General features: G+C 42.8%; 1 pseudogene; it reads right to left on the bottom strand.

Moving 5' to 3' along the window:
• Positions 1 to 7224: 7224 nt before the first annotated feature.
• LOC122700326 lies at positions 7225 to 8140 on the bottom strand (annotated as a pseudogene).
• Positions 8141 to 8397: the final 257 nt, after the last annotated feature.

Here is an 8397-nt window from a genome sequence, read left to right as displayed (position 1 = left end):
CTGACTCTTTTCGACCCCAGGGCATGCCAGGCCTCCCTGCCCATCACCAATGCCAAGAGTTCACCCAAACTCATGTCCATTGAGTCAGTGATGCCATCCAACGATCTCATCCTCTGTCGTCCCCTTCTCCTCCTGCCTTCAATCTTTCCCAGCACCAGGGTCTGTTCAAATGAGTCAGCTCTTCGCATCAGGTGGCCAAAGTATTGGAGTTTCAGCTTCAACATCAGTCCTTCCAATGAACATTCAGGACTGATTTCTTTTAGGATGGACTGGTTGGATCTCCTTGCAGTTCAAGGGACTCTCAAGAGTCCTCTCCAAAACCACAGTTCAAAAGCATCAATTCTTCAACGCTCAGCTTTCTACTCTCACATCCAACCATATATAACTTCTCAAAAAACCATAGCCTTGACTAGATGGACCTTTGTTGGCAAAGTAATATCTCTGCTTTTCAATATGCTGTCTCAGTTGATCATAACTTTCCTTCCAAGGAGTAAGCGTCTTTTAATTTCATGGCTGCAGTGACCAACTGCAGTGATTTTGGACCCCAAAAAAATAAAGTCAGCCACTGTTTCCACTGTTTCCCCATCAATTTGCCATGATGTGCCTGCAGAATCCCAGGGATGGGGGAGCCTGGTGGGCTGCCGTCTATAGGGTCGCACAGAGTCGGACACGACACGACTGAAGCGACTCAGCAGAAGCAGCAGCAGATGGGACCAGATATCATGATCTTAGTTTTCTGAATATTGAGCTTTAAGCCAACTTTTTCACTCTCCTCTTTCATTCTCATCAGGAGGTTCTTTAGTTCTTCTTCGCTTTCTGCCGTAAGGGTAGTGTCATCTGCATATCTGAAGTTATTGATGTTTCTCCCAGCAATCTTGATTCCAGCTTGTGCTTCATCCAGCCCAGTGTTTCTCATGATGTACTCTGCATATAAGTTAAATAAGCAGGGTGACAATATACAGCCTTGACATACTCCTTTTTCTATTTGAAACCAGTCTGTTGTTCCATGTCCAGTTCTAACTGTTGCTTCCTGACAAACCTAGACAGCATATTAAAAAGTAGAGACATTACTTTGCCAACAAGGGTCCATCTAGTCAAAGCTATGGTTTTTCCAGTAGTCATATATGGATGTGAGATTTGGACCTTAAAGGCTGAAAAAGCACCAAAGAATTGATGCTTTTGAACTATGGTGTGGGAGAAGACTCTTGAGAGTCCCTTGGATTGCAAAGAGATTAAACCAGTCAATCCTAAAGGAAATCAATCCGGAATATTCATTGGAAGGACAGATGCTGAAGCTTAAACTACAATACTTTGGCCACCTGATTGGAAGAACTGACTCATTGGGAAAGACCCTCATGCTGGGAAAGATTGAAGGCAGGAGGAGAAGGGGACAACAGAGGATGAGATGGTTGGATGGCATCACCAACTCAATGGACATGAGTTTGAGTAAGTTCCTTTAGTTGCTGATAGACAGGGAAGCCTGGTGTGCTGCAATGCATGGAGTCACAAAAAGTTGGACACTACTGAGCTACTGAACTGAACTGAACTGGAGATTTTTGTAAAATGGCACAATGGGGTTTGGGTGGAGCGCTCCTGGCATCTAGTGGTGTCATCTGGGGGTGCAGCTAAACATCTCAAAATGCACAGGATAATCTCCCAGACTTTGTCTGGTGTCAAAGGTGAATAGAATGAAGATTGGAGGCGGAGTCAGGGTGTGGCGATGGGGTAATGGTAAAATAACAGCACACCTTTCGAGAATCAGTCTGACTAATTGGCTATACATTGCAAGTCCCTTCAAAGCCATCCTTGGTTTGCTCGATTTGCTAGAGTAGCTCACAGAACTCAGGAAAATAAGTTACTAGATCACTTCTTTATTACAAAGGATATTAAAGAATATGAATGAACAATCAGATAGGTATATACACAGGGCAGGGTCCAGAGGGTCTTCAGCATAGGAGATTCTGTCCCCTGAGAGTTCAGGAAGCTCCACTGTCCCAGCACATAGATGAGTTCTTGCTTTCCAACATGGAAGCTCCCTGAACCCCAACCTATTAGGTTTGAGGCAAGAAATAAATGGACTCCAGTTGGGCATTTAAAATCAGCCAGCCTCCTCTTTAACTTCGGATATGCAGATGAAACCACCCTTATGTCAGAAAGCAAAGAGGAATTAAAGAGCTTCTTGATGAAGGTCAAAGAAGAGAGTGAAAAAGCTGGCTTAAAACTCAACATTCAGAAAATGAAGGTCATGGCATCCAGTCCCATCACTTCATGGCAAACAGATGGGGAAACAATGAAAACAGTGACAGACTTTATTTTGGGGAGCTCCAAAATCACTACAGATGGTGACTGCAGCCATGAAATTAAAAGACACTTGCTCCTTGGAAGAAAAGCTATGACAAACATAGACAGCATATTAAAAAGCAGAGGCGTTACTTTGCCAACAGAGGGCTGTATAGTCACAGCTATGCTTTTTCTAGTAGTCATATATGGATGTGAGATTTGGACCATAAAGAAGGCTGAGCACTGAAAAAATTAATGCTTTTGAACTGTGGTGTTGGAGAAGACTCTTGAGAGTCCCTTGGACTGCAAGGAGATTAAACCAGTCAATCCTAAAGGAAATCAATCCTGAATATTCATTGGAAGGACTGATGCTGAAGTTCAAATACTCTGGCCACTTGATGCGAAGAGCCGACTCATTAGAAAAGACCCTGATGCTGGGAAGGATTGGAGGCATGAGGAGAAGGGGACAACAGAGGACAAGATGGTTGGATGGCTTCATCAACTCAATAGAAATGAGTTTGAGCAAGCTCTAGGCGATAGTGAAGGACAGGGAAGCCTGGTGTGCTGCAGTCCATGGTGTTGCAAAGTCGGACACGACTGAGCAACTGAACAACAAGCCCCCGTTTTGCATTTCCTGAGGCAAGAGATAGGTGGGCTCCAGTTGAGGAATTTACAAACAGCCCCCTGTTTGGTCTTAGAAATGGAAATAACAACTGAAACAGGGTTAATAGACAAGTTTTGTCTCTTGTAAACACCTCAAGGGAATAACCATGGCAAGGACAAAGAGAGGCAAAAACCCTGTCTGAATAAAGGATAAGGGAGACACTACACATGGCAAAAAGTCTCCTTGCAGTCAAAAGTCAAAAAGTAATTCCAGGCAATAATGAGTCTTGCTCCTCCCAGAAGCCTTCACTTGTGGAATTTCCCTGTTAGTTCCATGGTTAAGACTCTGTGCTTCCAATGCAGAGGGGCAAGGGTTCCACCCTGGTCAGGGAACTAAGATTCCACATGATACAGTGTGTCTGCATCTTCTCAGCATTTTCCAGCAGCACAAGTAAAACCCGCTATTCTCACTCACTTTTATATGTTAATATTTGAGCCATGCATATAAATGCCTCGTTTACTATAAGACACCTTTGTGTGTGTGCTCAGTTGCTTGGTCATGTCCGACCCTTTGTGACCCCATGGACTGTAACCTGCCAGGCTCCTCTGTCCATGGGATTCTCCAGGCAAGAATATTGAAGTGAGTTGCCATTTCTTCCTCCAGGGGATCTTCCCAATCTAGGGATCAAACCTGCACCTCTATGTCTCCTGCATTGGCAGACAGTTCTTTATCTCTAGGGCAACCTGGCAAACCCACATGCTACATGGGTTTGCAAAACAACAAAGAACAACAAAAGCAAAAGTTTATTAACGCCTTCTTAGAGTAATTTATATTTATATGTATCTAATAGCTTAGTATTTTTATGCGTTTAATAAAATATGTAGAAGTATAGAGGAAACAAATTATATTAAAATATTAAAGAAAGCAAAAAAATGTATTTTATACTTGAAAGTCGCTAAGAAAGTAAATCACAAATGCTCTTACTACAAAAAAATGTGGTAATTATGTGGCGTGGTAGAGATGCTGGCTAATAGTAGGATTGTAACCGTTTTGCAAGATATAAGCATTTTGCAAATCAGTACCTTGTACACATTACACTTACCCAAGAAAGAAACTGCTGCATGTATACTAGGAGAGGAAAGGGCTCCAGAGTGGTGAGTCAGACACTGGTGCTGGGTTTCCCCTTGGGGTGGTCTACAAGGGAAGCCGAGGGACCAGTGTGAGCTTTATGTTCTGCAGGATCAGGGGTGAACAGTGAGGGTAAGGATCTCCCTTTAGGCTAGCACCCCAAAGGAATGTCTCTGGGGAATAGGGAGGGACAAAAAGCAGACCAGTATGGACTTCAGCCAGGTTTCCCACCACCTGGGAGAAGCAGGAAAACCTTGGGTAACTACGGTGCATTACTATCTCAGATGGTAAAGACTCTGCCTTCCATGTAAGAAACCCAGGTTCAAAGCCCACGTCAGGAAAATCCCTTGGAGAAGTCAAGTGAAAGTCACTTAGTCGTGTCCGACTCTTTGCGACCCCATGGACTATACAGTCCATGGAATTCTCCAGGCCAGAATACTGGAGTGGATAGCCTTTCCCTTCTCCAGGAGATCTCCCCAACCCAGGGATTGAACCCAGGTCTCCCACATTGCAGGCAGATTCTTTACCAGCTGAGCAACTAGGGAAGCCCAGGAAATGCCAAAAGGAGGAATAATAACATCAACCAGATAAGGAAAAGCAATTGGACAATCTTGGGGTGGCTGGGGATACAAGGCCTCAAGGAAGCCCATGCCTTCCATGGAAACTGTCGCTAGACCAGCCATGACTTTCATCCATTGTGCATCCATCTATTTTGACCATGTGTGGATAGGAGTCTTGTTCTCTCCAACCACTGCTAAAGGCATTCATTCTGTTGATTTCATGTTTTGACCCAGGCACTGCTTCAACTGCTGGGATTTCAAGTATCAAGGCTGTTCAAAGCAAGAATGCATGAGTCACTTGGAGCAAGATGCACTAGGACAGGAGAGAACTGGTACCTATTAAAGCACACTACACAGAATACAGGGGCAATAGGCAATGCCTAGACTATGACATGCATGTGTGCACGCTAAGTCACTTCAGTTGTGTCTCTTTGTGACCCCATGGACTGTAGCCCATCACACTCTTCTGTTCATATGATTTCCCATGTGCTTGCTTCGGCAGCACATATACATATGATTTCCCAGGCAAGAATACTGGAGTGGTTTGTCATTTCCTTCTCCATATTGTGGAATATTTAGAACACAAAGAGGGCAGGACCCTAATATAAAAAACATCCATGTCCCACCTTTCTGGGCTTCTAAGGTGGTGCTAATGGTAAAGAGACCACCTGCTCATGCTGGAGACATAAGAGACCTGGGTTTGCTCCTTGGGTTGGGAAGATCCCCTGGAGGAGGGCATAGCAACCCACTCCAGTATTCTGGCCTGGAGAATCCACCTTTCTGAATTAAATTCTGGACTGGCAATTAATACTAAGATAGTCCAATACTAATTTGTGTAAACTTTTAAATTTATCAATCTTGCTAGAGATTGCTTTATCAGTATTTCCAAGAAACCAAATTTCAGTTTTTTCTCTCTACTACTCCACTTCTTCAAAATTAATTTAATTTGTTCTTTTGTGATCATTGTTTCCTGCTTTCTTCTTTGAGTTTGCTACATTTATTCTTATTACTACCTTACTATGTTTATTAAATAAAATTCCAAGCTTTAGCACACTTTTTTAAGGCTACAATTTTTCCTCTAAAAATTTTTCCCTTGGAGAAGGAAATGGCAACCCACTCCAGGATTTTTGCCTGGAGAATCCCATAGACAAAGGAGCCTGGTGGTCTACAGTCCGTGGGGCTGCAAAGAGTCAGATACCACTGAGCAACTAACATTTTCACTTTTACTATCAGACAAAGTAGATTTTAATGCAATAATACACCCAGAGATAACAAAGGTAGCTTCATAAAGATAAAAGACTGAATGCACCAGGAAGACACAACAATTCTGAATTTGTACTCAGTATCTAATGATTGAACTATGAGCAGAAACAGTCAAATTCAGTTCAGTGTATGTGCGGAGTGGGGTGATTTGGCTCAAGAAAGAGGCGATACATGTATACTTATATCCGCCTCTGGGAGATAGTGAAGGACAGGGAAGCCTGGGGCACTGCAGTCCATGGGGTTGCAAAGCATCGGACACCACTTAGCAACTGAACAACAAATAGCTGATTCACCCTGTTGAACCAACATGACATTACAAAGCGATTATCCTCCAATTAAAAATAAAATAAAAAAAAGAAACAGTCAAATTCAATATCACACTGGCTGATTATAACATACATCACTCCATGATTGATACAGTGAGACAAAAAAGTCAGATTTCAACATGATTGACCTAATGGGTGGGCATATACAGAAAAAGCACTCGATCACTGCTGAAATGATCTTTAAGCACAAACAGATCATCTACTAAGTTTGACCACAAGTGTGCATAACACACTTAAATTTCAAAGAATTTAAAGTGTGCAGAGTATGTTCTCTAGCCACAGTGCAATGATACTAAAAGCCACTAACAAAGGCATAAAAATAGGTCCTCCATATTTTTGGAAACAAAGAAGCGCACTTCTATATAATTCATGGAGGAAAGAAAAATTCTCAGTTGACTTTATTCTAATCAATTTCTCTGTATAGATTCCAGCAGAAATGAGGAAAATGAAGATGACTCAAAAGGAAGCAGATGAAATGAGAACTGATTTATCAACATATCATGCTAAAGCAAATGCGTGTTCACAAGTATACAAACACATGAACTGCACATCTGATAATAATGACTTTTTCCTCCAGCTTTATGGAGATTAATTGACTTCTGTTAGCACCTGATAATCACACATTTGATTTTACTAGTGCTTAATCTAGATAAATTTCTATACACATGTATTTCCTGTTTCACTATTAAGTATGTAATATTTTGACTATTTTATAGATATCAAACTGAACTCAGTTATGTTGTTTGATAAATGACAGGTAGTAAAACACAAGATAGAAGGATTTTGGGGGGAGTATGGATTTCAGCAAACAGGGAGATCTTAGTTCTCCGATCAGGGATCAAACCCATTCCCCTTGAAGTGGAAGCATGGAGTCCTAACCACTGGACTGCTAGGGAATTCCCAGGATAGTAGGATTTAATACAAAGATACTTGACTTGAAAACCCATGATTAACCACTTTACTAGGAGAATTAAATTTTGGAAGAACCAGAAATTCTGGCATACCCAATATTTCATTCTCTTTGACTCATTCTAGAAGCCCACACCAAAAGTTGATGACAGAATCATGAAAAAGAAAATGTTCTGGAGATGAATTTCCTCAAGGCTACCTTTAAGTCTCTGTTCCTCAGGCTGTAGATGAAGGGGTTCATCATTGGAGTAATCACGGTGTAACCACTGAGGCCACTGCCCTCCTCCGGGGGGAGAGAATTGCTGCAGAACTAAGGTACACCCCAACACAGGTCCCATAAAATAAGAAAACAACAGAGAGGTGAGACCCACAGGGGGAAAAAGCTTTGTACCTCCCACCAATGGATGGGATTCTCTGGATGAAGGAGACAATCCGAGTGTAAGAGAAAATTATGCCTGAGAGAGGACCAACGCATAACAGGTTAGTCACCAGATACACCAGGATATCATTGATAAGAGTATCTGAACAGGCAAGTTTGAGGATCTGAGCAAGTTCATAGAAGTGGGGGATCTTCATGTCTGTGCAGAAGCTCAGCTGCAACACCGTCAGACTGTGGATCAGGGCATTCTGAGTGCTAACGAAGAAAGAAAGAGGCAGCAGCAGACCACAGAGACAGGGGTTCCTGATGATCATGTGGTACAGTGGGTGGCAGATGGCCATGATGGTCAGGAGTAAATTGTCCATACACACGAAAACCATGAAAAAATACACCTGAGTGAGGCAGCCTGCATAGGTGACAGCTTTGTTCTCTGTCTGGATGTTCAACAGCATCCTGGGGACTATAGTGGGGATGAAAGAGATGTCAACAAAGGACATGGGAGAGGAAGAAGTACATGGGCCTCTGTGAAGTGGACGTCACAGCTGACAGCCAGGATGATGAGCAGATTCCCAAGCATGGTGACCAGGTGCATGGACAGGAAGAGGCCAAACAGGAGGGGCTGCAGGTCTGCATTATCAGAGAGGCCCAGGAGGAGGAATTCTGAGACGTCTGTCTGGTTTTCTGATTCCATGTTGTTGATGAGTGTACTGGAAAATATAGACATGAGTTACTATGAAATGGATACACAGACATCATTTGTTTGAGAGAAACTTTTCTTCTATGCCTTAAATTCTAAAAATATCAGGGACTTCCCTGGTGGTCCAGGAATTAAGACTCCATGCTTCCACTCCAAGGGGCACAGGTTCGACCCCTGGTCAGGGAACTAGGAACCTGCATGCTGGGTAGGGCAGCCAAAAATTTTTATTCTTCCCTTCAAGTTCCTCTGCT

This window comes from Cervus elaphus, chromosome 9 (assembly GCF_910594005.1).
Source record: "Cervus elaphus chromosome 9, mCerEla1.1, whole genome shotgun sequence".
NCBI lineage: Eukaryota > Metazoa > Chordata > Mammalia > Artiodactyla > Cervidae > Cervus > Cervus elaphus.
The sequence above is the reverse complement of the archived record's forward strand: the minus strand, read 5'-3'. Positions and strand labels throughout refer to the sequence as shown.